This window comes from Leptinotarsa decemlineata, unplaced genomic scaffold (assembly GCF_025532065.1).
Source record: "Leptinotarsa decemlineata unplaced genomic scaffold, Ldec_3_MD MMD2_tig00026314_RagTag_RagTag, whole genome shotgun sequence".
Taxonomy (NCBI): domain Eukaryota; kingdom Metazoa; phylum Arthropoda; class Insecta; order Coleoptera; family Chrysomelidae; genus Leptinotarsa; species Leptinotarsa decemlineata.
This window is the reverse complement of record NW_027412684.1, coordinates 17,391,163-17,403,692: the sequence shown is the minus strand read 5'-3', so window position 1 is coordinate 17,403,692 and position 12,530 is coordinate 17,391,163. Positions and strand designations below refer to the sequence as shown.

General features: G+C 36.5%; 2 long non-coding RNA genes across 2 annotated transcripts; both read right to left on the bottom strand.

Moving 5' to 3' along the window:
• Positions 1-6,263: 6,263 nt before the first annotated feature.
• Positions 6,264-6,891, bottom strand: LOC141485189 (uncharacterized). Its single transcript, XR_012467082.1, has 2 exons — positions 6,761-6,891; positions 6,264-6,640 (listed from the first exon to the last, which is right to left on the bottom strand). It is a non-coding gene; the product is annotated as an uncharacterized lncRNA (long non-coding RNA).
• Positions 6,892-9,821: 2,930 nt separating this feature from the next.
• LOC141485188 (uncharacterized) lies at positions 9,822-10,449 on the bottom strand. Its single transcript, XR_012467081.1, has 2 exons — positions 10,319-10,449; positions 9,822-10,198 (listed from the first exon to the last, which is right to left on the bottom strand). It is a non-coding gene; the product is annotated as an uncharacterized lncRNA (long non-coding RNA).
• Between the last annotated feature and the right edge of the window lie 2,081 nt (positions 10,450-12,530).

Here is a 12,530-nt window from a genome sequence, read left to right as displayed (position 1 = left end):
GTTTGAACAATAAGAAGGAAGTTTTTAATGGGAGAGTTAGATTTGTATGGATTGGATGAATGGAATAAATTCAATGAAAGTGAAATCAGGAGTTTGTTTGAAGGTGATTGACAATGTTTCGTTGTGTATTTCATCAGTTCGGACTTCCATTGTCTAATATGATATGATTTGAAATCTCTGAAAGAAATAAAAAGATTGACTGAAAATAACAATTTCATTAAAACAAAAAACTGAAATTCAGCTAGAAGACAGCAAGAGCTCCACAAGGAAGAGAAGCCGCCACAACCAGCACTTGTACTCCCCTACATCTGAGGATTATCGGAAAGGATAAGAAGGATTGGGTCCAAGTATAACATCAGGACCTGCTTCAGATCTGGGAACATTTTCCATAGCAGCCTCATGAAAACCAGGCCACCAAACGCGAACTGCGATTCCAAGAATTGCAATTACCGGATACCCTGCGAGTGCGGAGAATCATACATCGGTGAAACTAAGAGGCCATTGAAAGTTCGCATTGCCAAGCACAGCGAGGAGAAACCAGCAAATCCGGAATAGCAGAGCATGTTTGGCCTCATCAACATAATATCTAATGGGCTCAAGCTGAAATCATTCACAAAGAGAAACACTGGTTTAGGAGAAAATTCAAGGAAGCCAGGTATATGTTGCCCAACAACGCATTTAGTCAAGCTAGCATAGAGATACGTAACATATGGAAACCTCTCATCAAGCGAAAAACTACCAACTCCCGCCAAACGGTCATCTCCCGCTAAAACCAATGAAGCGGAAAGAGGGGATAGGTGAAAGGTGAAAGCACCTGAATGACCTATAAATAATCAAATCTCGGAGGAATAAGTTCAGTTATCACCCGAAGACGATTGTGGATACTAACAATCGAAACGTCGTGACGTAACTTAGTTTGGAATCTTTTAATTTTGATTTTTCATTTTTGTCAATGATATTTTTTAATTTTCAGCTTTTATCAACCCTGCGTCCGACACGTGAGGTGTGACATACCCTAGCCGTAGAAAATTCCATATTACTTTTCGAAATTGGCACCCCAACGTCGGATATATTTAGTAGCTTCCGCATATAGTCTCCAATCTCATATTCACATCTCAAATCAGTTGTCGTTTGACGTATGTATGAGTCAGACCTGTTATAAAACGACTGGGGTGCACGAAACCCCACATGTCTCTATACGTTCCAAAATTGTGAGTTTCTCAAATTATTCGATAAAAATAGATGATTTTGAGCGAGAAATGGTCCGTCTTCAGGAATGAAATAGGAAATGATGATGAAATTGACGAATCTGATGGTGATGAAACGAGCCATAATGTTAGCATCGGTAGTAACTATCCAGATTTCGAAGATCAAAGACGAAACTGTGGAACCTCCATTCAATAGACTCAAACGAAATGGTCGAGAAAGGTCTTAAGATTGCCATCGTGCCCGTGATCGAAATACAAAATACATTTGTAACAAATGCAATAAATTCATATGTCTGGACTATGCAGAAATATACTGCAAATCTTGCGTAGAAATGGCAAACGTTGATGACCTGTAACTTTTTATGATTTTCAATATTTTTTTTTAATTTCCATTTTATGATGTTTTATTATCTGTTTGAAACATCAATTTGATATGTATTCAGTCGTTTTATGTGCAAAAGACTTCTTCGAGTAAATCTATATTTTTTTTTCCATTGAAAGAACCCATTGTTTTGGTAAAGACGGAATATAACGATTTATTGTTCGTTTTGGTAAATCAAAAATTATTTTATTGCAAAAAGAGATATTACAGTATAGAATTCTCATAACAACTTTGTTGCAATTCAAAAAAATGTTAATTTTAATAGAAAAATCATATTGGTGTCTCACACCCCATGTGTCTACAAATATTACAAAAATCCACATGTCGGACGCAGGGTTAATATTTAAATTTTTTATTTTCTGGTTGTAGCTTGTATGTTATCTCCTTGTGATATCAGTTTTTTGTTTTGATAAAATTGGTATTTTCGGTTAATTTTTTTATTTTTTTCAGAGATTTCAAATCAATTTATGTTATATTAGACAATGAAAGTCCGAACTGATGAAATTAAATCAGGAGCTTACATATACAGGGTATTCCAGAGTTCATTGAGCTTAAGAGTTTATTGAGCTTAATAAAAAATCATGTACATTAGCACAACATTCTATAGAAACACAACATAAACCAAATTACTCTAATATCAAAGTTTTACATACAGAAAAAATATTTTTAAACGCCTTTTTCTTGAAATAGTTGAAATTATTAAGCCTTCTGATTGTATGAATAAGAAAACTGATATTGATAATCTCAGCAGTATATACAGTTACTTGCTGGAACTACATCAAAAACTGTATCATAATAATGAAAATTGTATCAATTAATAACTTATTATTTAGAGTCGAAAATTATGAAATCATCATATCCATTGAAAAATGACATTTATGTGAAGGTATGACATTTGTCAAAGCCACAAAAATCCTATACATGTTTAACTTCCTCGTCAATTTATATGTTCTATTTATTGTTCTTCCCATCATCATTTACAATAGTATCTTCCCAAATTTGAATAACATTAAGATAAGGGAGGTTGTCTGGTACTTAAGGATTTCACAATTTGTTGAGTAAATCGATTTCAGAAAGGAATATGAGTATTTTTGTGAAATTATATAACAGATTTTTTCTTCCTTCCTTTTCAGTAAGTGTTCGTGAGTATACTTTGTATGTTTATGTTCGTCAATTCCATCCTGTAATAATAATAATTCCTTATCCATCCTGTAACATCCCCTTCAGCCATAAAAATATATTCCAGACGGCCCGTCCGATTTTGCTTTGGATATCTTGATACCTTAAACTCCTGAAATTACTTCATCGATCACCAGACGGACGAATTTATTCCGGGATCGCTATGCCGATGTCGTCCATGAATTCCCCCAAGAGCAATATACTCGAATGCAAAACACATGCACGTTTTCCTAGAATTGCATTCAATCGAAAGAATTCCTATGGAAGGGACCGAAGCTGCACTAGAAATGACCCTGATACAGGGTGAGTACATTTGAACTTCGGTTAAAGTTTTTTGATGTATTCGATGGTCTGTACTCGCTATTCATATGGTTAAATGACATGGGAAACATTCTCGTCATTATGATACCCTGCTAAAGCAGTTTCTATACAAGTGATGGGTTTTTCCGAATATCCATTTGTGTAAAGGTGCAGGCCCAGCCAGACTCTTGGTTTCTCCTGCCACTCCTGATTTTGTACCGCCTGAATTCTGCTTACTACTTTCCTGATTGATCAATTTTCGTCCCAATTACAATTTTGATCTCATTATCAGACTCGTACGTTACCATCTGAAGTAACTTCAAAAATTCTCATGCACAATTGTCGGTTGTGGAATTGTTTTTGAGATAGTAAAAATAAAACTGTAAAAGTCCAAAAAATATTTCAGTTTTTCTATATAATTCTCCACACTTAACATGAAATGGCGACCGTGACAGGACAATACGTGGAGAATCCATCAAGGTTGAAGAAAGAACGAGGTATTTTGAGGAAAATGTTTAAAAAATTATGCAACGAGCTGGAACTGGAACTGAATGCCCAGCCGATAGCAAAGCCTAGTATACTGGTCCTTATAACACAGATTGAAGATGAAAGGTCCAGATTATTCGTCATTGATGAGCAAATCCAAATGATGACAACAGATGATGAAGAATTCGAGAAGGGTTATGAAGAGAATGAAAAGTTTCGTGAGAATTTGATAATGTATAGGTCGAAGTGCGAGTTTGCCCTAGTAAATATACCGAATCAAGATATTGGAAATGAATTGGAACATCAAATGTCAAGCGACATTTCAAAGTGTCAAAAATACAGTTGTCAAATAAATAGAATTTAAATACGTCAGTAAGACTTTATTTGATAATAAAATTATATCCATCCCATATTTAAAATAGTGTTGTATTCATTTTATTTTTAATGTCATAAAATATAATTATTGAGTTATATCATAATATCACAACTTGCGGTAAACTAATACTGATTCTGAAAATCTTTGAAAACTCGTGAAGTGCACTTCAAATATTTCTAAAAGATATTTTAATGTTTAATTTAATTTCAATTTGAAATTATTTCATAATAAAACTGACTGTTTTCCTGATGATCCCAAAAAAACAATTTTTTTCGAGATTTTTGACCTTTGACCTCGAATACATTTTTTTCCAGGTATCGCAATCATTCAAAATTTCAAAATCTTATTTTTAACTATGTTTTGAACAGTTACACGCGTTTGCAGCTTGTTGTAAATTTATGTATCTTCCAATGTCTAGATTGACCGGATTATTAACGATTTTTGTGATATTTTGTTGCAATAATCAATTTCTTAAATTTACGGGGTTATATCAATTCGATAAAAAATAAACATGTTCTCAACTTCTTCTGTTGCCATAAGCATTAATATCTTCATCTGAAAGATATTCACCAAGATATAGGGAGCAAATTCGAAATATTCAAACTGTAGAATAGAAGAAGTAGAAGAAACATAGTAATGTAGGCTTTCACGGCTGGCGTCAATGTTTTGGTCGGTTTCTGGGTTTTGCTGTGGTCTTCTTTGGTTACAATTACAATCTCCATTTCAACTGCAACTGCAATACGTCAGTTGATACGTCAAGAAGAGTACTTCGACCACACCAATGGAGATGACTGCCGCAGTTGCAGTTGGAACGTTTGGAGATTGTTACCAAATGAGACCACGGCAAAACCCAGAAACCAAGCAAAACAGAAGAAGAAACATTTGTTATTCGGAAGGACCTCGGAAGGAACGATAGATTGTAGGAACGAAACTGTTCTTCACACATAATTTATCCACATTATTCATTGAAGACACCAGGATTGATCTTACTTCGTGAGAAGTGGAGTCGATGAAAAAATCTGTAGACCAATCCTATACCTTCAGAAAAGTCACATGATTTCAATCGTCTTATAATCTAACATCATCAGCAATACTTTCGATACGAGAATTTTGGGAGAATGTTCACTGAATCTAGGAATTCGAATATTTTGCAGGAATGCCAATACAGAATGTCACTTTGGAAATTCAAGGTATTCACGATCACCATGCGACAAACGAAATTTCAGATTGATCACTACTAGCTTAGCTGGTGTTTCAAATAGATTGCATCCAGCCCTCGTATTTCCGCTTCAATAGACGCCATTGTTTCGGGAAATTAAATTTCATATCCTTCTAATTGAACACGAAATGAAATTCTCACGCGGAATATTGAACCAGTGGGTTCAGGTTTGATTTTGAAGGGTGTTTACGTCATCTTATAGGGTAACTCGTGGGAAATCCTACCAAAGGGTTCTCATTAACCTAGCTAGAACACTTTCTCAAGTGTATAAGTGAGTAAATATGTCGGGTAATTTTCTCTGTTCTCTCTTTACTATCAGACCGTTATGTGTTTTGTGTCTCAGTTCCAAATTATCGTATCACTATACGTATCTGTTCATTGATGTATAGAAATAATTTTGGTTGAGTGATAGAACAGGTCAAGCCGAACTCCGCTGAGTGACCTCATTTATGTACAGTTTATTAGAGGTAGCCAGACTTCATTTATGTTAAATCTACCTTACATCGGCTGGAATTATCTCTGTATTTCTGAATTCCATCCACCGCGTTATAGGATCTTTGATAGAAGATCTGTGTTCTATCTTATGTTCAGAGGAATGGGTAGTTACAACAAAATCTGAAATGAAATAATAGTGAGATAAAAGACATGTGAAATAGAACAATTGAACAGAAAAATGAATAAAAATGAAGAAATGAAAAATAAAAATTAAAATAAAAAGTTGAGAGATTCCAAGTCACGTTAGTTCACGACGTTTCGATTGTTAGTATCTACAATCGTCTTCGGGTGATGACTGGACTGATTCCTCCGAGAAATGATTATTTATAGGTCGTTCGAGTACTTTCACTTATTCCCGCTTTCCATTTTCCGCTTCACTGGTTCCGTGGGAGATGACCGTTTGGCAGGAGTTGGCTATTTTTCGCTTGATGATGGGTTCCCATATGTTGCGTATTTCTACGCTGGCTTGGCTGAATACGTTGTGTAACGGTCTAAATTTACTTGTAAATATTGTAGATATTGTTCGTTTATTTACTATGGAATCGACAGAATTGTCATTTATTGATGACGAACTTTTCGTCACAGACTGCTCTTAGGTGACCTTTCAAAAACACTACCTTACCTTTTAAGATCTTTATTCAGAGGATATTAACAATGTAATTCAGTTACAAGTTCATTTTATTCATTTAACATCATAGTAATGGGAATCTTCCGTTCCATAGAAAACCATACCTGAAATGTACAAGAATAAATGTATGCTCCCTGACTAACTGCTTTGACCAGTACTTACGCATTCTCCTATTGCCAATCGACGTTGGAGATCCGAAATTCCTCGCTAGGTTGAAATAGTTGTTATTGTTTGTTTCTCAGTTTACTTCGCCTATCATTTTTCAGCCGTTGCCTGCCTTATTCTCTATACCTTTCCGAGAATATTTCTTGCATAGATTGTTATTCATCACTTCCAGAAGGATTACGACATATTAGAGCCATATCGCCTGAAAAACAATATTAGTTACCTCTGGGTTTCTGAATACTGTTTGATATTTTCGGTAAATATTCTGCATAATATGAATGCTCTAATATTTGTACTGAAAGGGAAGGTTATGGCGACTTACCTTATATGTTTCTATTCCATCGCATGAATAAGGATTGGTAAATAGTTGAAAATAGGTTGGAACAATATATTTTGTAAATATTCGTAAACAAGGTTAAGAGACAGCTGTTGGTTGACATCTGCCGAACTTTCGTAGTGTCGTTCCGTCGACTTACACCGAACTAGTTCTACAGTTGTTCACGGGTGAGGGATTGATCGGTTACTCAAGTTGTCAAGGGTTGTTTTAGGGTTGCATTGCTTTGAGAAGGAGTTTTGATGGGTCATGGACTTGTTGATGATGTATCAAGTGGCTGTGGAGGAATTGTTAGATTTATGATGTTGTGCACAGCGCCCCCTTGGTGCTTGTAGTGTAGATTGGATGCACTGTGGCAACAACTGGTTAGCTGTCAGATGTGGCATTCTCTTGGTATTTGGAAGTTAGCCTTCGGTGAGCTTGGCTCGGAGTTCAAAGGGTATCATCAGACTGATTGTAGGATATATTTGGTTGTATTTGTGCCATCCTTCACGGGGATTATTTCTACAAGTCAGGATTGTATAGTGGAAGACTGATTGGTCATTTTGGTGTGGATATTTGCAGTCGGAAACTTAAGCTCTTTTGAGGATTTGTGGTGGATACCGAACTCGTGCCAGGTGGAAGGATTTCCGAAATTAGGTATGTCTGAATCACTGTCGCATCTCTCATGTGATCTTAGCTATGATATCACTTCTTCAATTCTACAACCTTCGTTTCTCGTCTCTAGATTCATAAGAAACAGAAGGCCCTCAGTCACTCATCAAGTCCCAGCAGGACTTCCGTGCAGAACACCGCACACGAAGAATCGTATAGAAAACCCCTTGGCCAGGGTAAGAATTTTACCATTAAATGTGTTTTAAATGATTTTAGTAATTTCTGGTTCCATCGTTATATCTCAACGGAATATTAGTATTGAAGAGAGGTTTCAACACTCATTCAATTTTCTTGATTTTTACGGATCATATGGTTATACAGGGCACCCAAAAATATACTCTTGTTATCTTGCTACTTTGCTTAAATGAAAATATACCAGGGGTATTGATTAGTCAAATAGTCCTATTGAATGGGGGTTGAATCTCACCTTGTTTTTATCTGATTCTGATTGAGAATCTTCTTCCGTAGGGTTTTTCTTCCTGCTTTTTCTTCCTGTTTTTCTTCCTGTTTTTCTTCCTGTTTTTCTTCCTGCTTTTTCTTCCTGTTTTTCTTCCTGCTTTTTCTTCCTGTTTTTCTTCCTGTTTTTCTTCCTGTTTTTCTTCCTGCTTTTCTTTTCCTGTTTTTTTTGTCTTCGTTCCTGTTTCCTTTTTCTTTTCCTGTCTTTTTTTTCCCCTATTTTCTTTCTGGATCTTATTTGGTGATCCATTACTGGTCCAGCTTGTCGTGCCCTACAGGGTGATCTATCTTGGTGGTGCTACAGGGTGATCCATCTCCGCCGTACTACAGGGTGATCCACCGGTGCTACAGGGTGATCTATCTTGGTGGTGCTACAGGGTGATCCATCTCCGGTGCTACAGGGTGATCCATCTCCGCCATACTACAGGGTAGCCTAACACCATATACCGGGTGGCCCAAAAGGAGCACGCAAGTTATAATTGATTTATTTGAAAATTTGTGCTATACTGAGATATTTAAATAATTGTTTGCCCTTCTGTTTATTGATACCTGTTGATATAGTGTTTGTTTATCGTTTATTGATTAAGAGTTTGTTATTGATACCTGATTGACATAGATATTTGTGAAACGGAAATTGAGGTATATTCTTCCTTTCACGATTGCTGATTGACACCGATGCGCCTACGCCTGAGCTCACGCGACGCAAACGAGTTTGTCTTACCATCCGATACTAGTATTTACGATTTCACCTACTCAATTTTCGTGGTAGTTTTACTCGACGTATTGTAGTTTTTTTGAGCGTCGTTACTACCGTAATTTATGGCTGATTGAATTCGTGGTTAGATACACCGCGCTCTTGTATGGACATTTGAACATCGCGTAGTAGTGTGAATATTGCATTGTTGTCTTAGAAGCGTTGTTGGTTAATCCATGTAAGTTAGGATTACTGAATAAATCATATTGGGGATTTTTATCTTTTATTTCCAATATTAATTGGTAAGTTATTAATATTGTGAGTTACTTAGGGTATCTGGAGGATTAAATTTACCTGGCGCCCATTAAGATCTATTTGAAATTTGCTAAGTTGTTTAACCCACTCCCGTCTCCACTGTTTAGCTTAGCCGCGGATACCCATCTGTCTTATTTGTTACCGACAGATGATTTAGTCTCCTCTTGTGGTTGGTGAGGTGACATTTTGGCGCCCAACGTGGGGCCCGATTAAAACAACGTCTTCATAGTTTTTTTTTTTTATAAATTTGGGAAAAATTTTTGATCATTTTTTTTAAATATTTTTTTGTGTCTCATTGGAATTGTTATCATGTCCCGCAAAATGCTAGTGAACCGTTTGAGTCAAGATGAGCTCGTGTATGAGGTTAGAGTTAGAGAAATTGCTACAGGAACTGTTCAAGAGATGCGGCATTCTCTGACGATGGCAATCAAATTAGAGGAGAAGGGCACTTAAGTAAAAGCTTGTTTTTAAATTTTTTTTATCATTATTTTATTGAACTATAGTATTGATGTTTTTATATATACATGAAAACGTAAATTTGTGATTGTTGACATGTCCTTGTTAAGTGTAACTGAAATATTGACGTTTTTGATAATGTATGTAATCTTTGTGCATTCTATTGATACCACTACGGAACATTGATATTGAAAAAAAAAAAAAAGGTATCCCCGTGGACATATGAATTAAGAGATGAAGACGGTAATTATAAGGGGATATGGAATGCGAAAGACCTAAAGTCAGCTAGCGCTGATGAAAATTTACGCTAGTAAATTTTCTTGAGGCAAGGGGGGAATTGTAACGGTCTAAATTTACTTGTAAATATTGTAGATATTGTTCGTTTATTTACTATGGAATCGACAGAATTGTCATTTATTGATGACGAACTTTTCGTCACAGACTGCTCTTAGGTGACCTTTCAAAAACACTACCTTACCTTTTAAGATCTTTATTCAGAGGATATTAACAATGTAATTCAGTTACAAGTTCATTTTATTCATTTAACATCATAGTAATGGGAATCTTCCGTTCCATAGAAAACCATACCTGAAATGTACAAGAATAAATGTATGCTCCCTGACTAACTGCTTTGACCAGTACTTACGCATTCTCCTATTGCCAATCGACGTTGGAGATCCGAAATTCCTCGCTAGGTTGAAATAGTTGTTATTGTTTGTTTCTCAGTTTACTTCGCCTATCATTTTTCAGCCGTTGCCTGCCTTATTCTCTATACCTTTCCGAGAATATTTCTTGCATAGATTGTTATTCATCACTTCCAGAAGGATTACGACATATTAGAGCCATATCGCCTGAAAAACAATATTAGTTACCTCTGGGTTTCTGAATACTGTTTGATATTTTCGGTAAATATTCTGCATAATATGAATGCTCTAATATTTGTACTGAAAGGGAAGGTTATGGCGACTTACCTTATATGTTTCTATTCCATCGCATGAATAAGGATTGGTAAATAGTTGAAAATAGGTTGGAACAATATATTTTGTAAATATTCGTAAACAAGGTTAAGAGACAGCTGTTGGTTGACATCTGCCGAACTTTCGTAGTGTCGTTCCGTCGACTTACACCGAACTAGTTCTACAGTTGTTCACGGGTGAGGGATTGATCGGTTACTCAAGTTGTCAAGGGTTGTTTTAGGGTTGCATTGCTTTGAGAAGGAGTTTTGATGGGTCATGGACTTGTTGATGATGTATCAAGTGGCTGTGGAGGAATTGTTAGATTTATGATGTTGTGCACAGCGCCCCCTTGGTGCTTGTAGTGTAGATTGGATGCACTGTGGCAACAACTGGTTAGCTGTCAGATGTGGCATTCTCTTGGTATTTGGAAGTTAGCCTTCGGTGAGCTTGGCTCGGAGTTCAAAGGGTATCATCAGACTGATTGTAGGATATATTTGGTTGTATTTGTGCCATCCTTCACGGGGATTATTTCTACAAGTCAGGATTGTATAGTGGAAGACTGATTGGTCATTTTGGTGTGGATATTTGCAGTCGGAAACTTAAGCTCTTTTGAGGATTTGTGGTGGATACCGAACTCGTGCCAGGTGGAAGGATTTCCGAAATTAGGTATGTCTGAATCACTGTCGCATCTCTCATGTGATCTTAGCTATGATATCACTTCTTCAATTCTACAACCTTCGTTTCTCGTCTCTAGATTCATAAGAAACAGAAGGCCCTCAGTCACTCATCAAGTCCCAGCAGGACTTCCGTGCAGAACACCGCACACGAAGAATCGTATAGAAAACCCCTTGGCCAGGGTAAGAATTTTACCATTAAATGTGTTTTAAATGATTTTAGTAATTTCTGGTTCCATCGTTATATCTCAACGGAATATTAGTATTGAAGAGAGGTTTCAACACTCATTCAATTTTCTTGATTTTTACGGATCATATGGTTATACAGGGCACCCAAAAATATACTCTTGTTATCTTGCTACTTTGCTTAAATGAAAATATACCAGGGGTATTGATTAGTCAAATAGTCCTATTGAATGGGGGTTGAATCTCACCTTGTTTTTATCTGATTCTGATTGAGAATCTTCTTCCGTAGGGTTTTTCTTCCTGCTTTTTCTTCCTGTTTTTCTTCCTGTTTTTCTTCCTGTTTTTCTTCCTGCTTTTTCTTCCTGTTTTTCTTCCTGCTTTTTCTTCCTGTTTTTCTTCCTGTTTTTCTTCCTGTTTTTCTTCCTGCTTTTCTTTTCCTGTTTTTTTTGTCTTCGTTCCTGTTTCCTTTTTCTTTTCCTGTCTTTTTTTTCCCCTATTTTCTTTCTGGATCTTATTTGGTGATCCATTACTGGTCCAGCTTGTCGTGCCCTACAGGGTGATCTATCTTGGTGGTGCTACAGGGTGATCCATCTCCGCCGTACTACAGGGTGATCCACCGGTGCTACAGGGTGATCTATCTTGGTGGTGCTACAGGGTGATCCATCTCCGGTGCTACAGGGTGATCCATCTCCGCCATACTACAGGGTAGCCTAACACCATATACCGGGTGGCCCAAAAGGAGCACGCAAGTTATAATTGATTTATTTGAAAATTTGTGCTATACTGAGATATTTAAATAATTGTTTGCCCTTCTGTTTATTGATACCTGTTGATATAGTGTTTGTTTATCGTTTATTGATTAAGAGTTTGTTATTGATACCTGATTGACATAGATATTTGTGAAACGGAAATTGAGGTATATTCTTCCTTTCACGATTGCTGATTGACACCGATGCGCCTACGCCTGAGCTCACGCGACGCAAACGAGTTTGTCTTACCATCCGATACTAGTATTTACGATTTCACCTACTCAATTTTCGTGGTAGTTTTACTCGACGTATTGTAGTTTTTTTGAGCGTCGTTACTACCGTAATTTATGGCTGATTGAATTCGTGGTTAGATACACCGCGCTCTTGTATGGACATTTGAACATCGCGTAGTAGTGTGAATATTGCATTGTTGTCTTAGAAGCGTTGTTGGTTAATCCATGTAAGTTAGGATTACTGAATAAATCATATTGGGGATTTTTATCTTTTATTTCCAATATTAATTGGTAAGTTATTGATATTGTGAGTTACTTAGGGTATCTGGAGGATTAAATTTACCTGGCGCCCATTAAGATCTATTTGAAATTTGCTAAGTTGTTT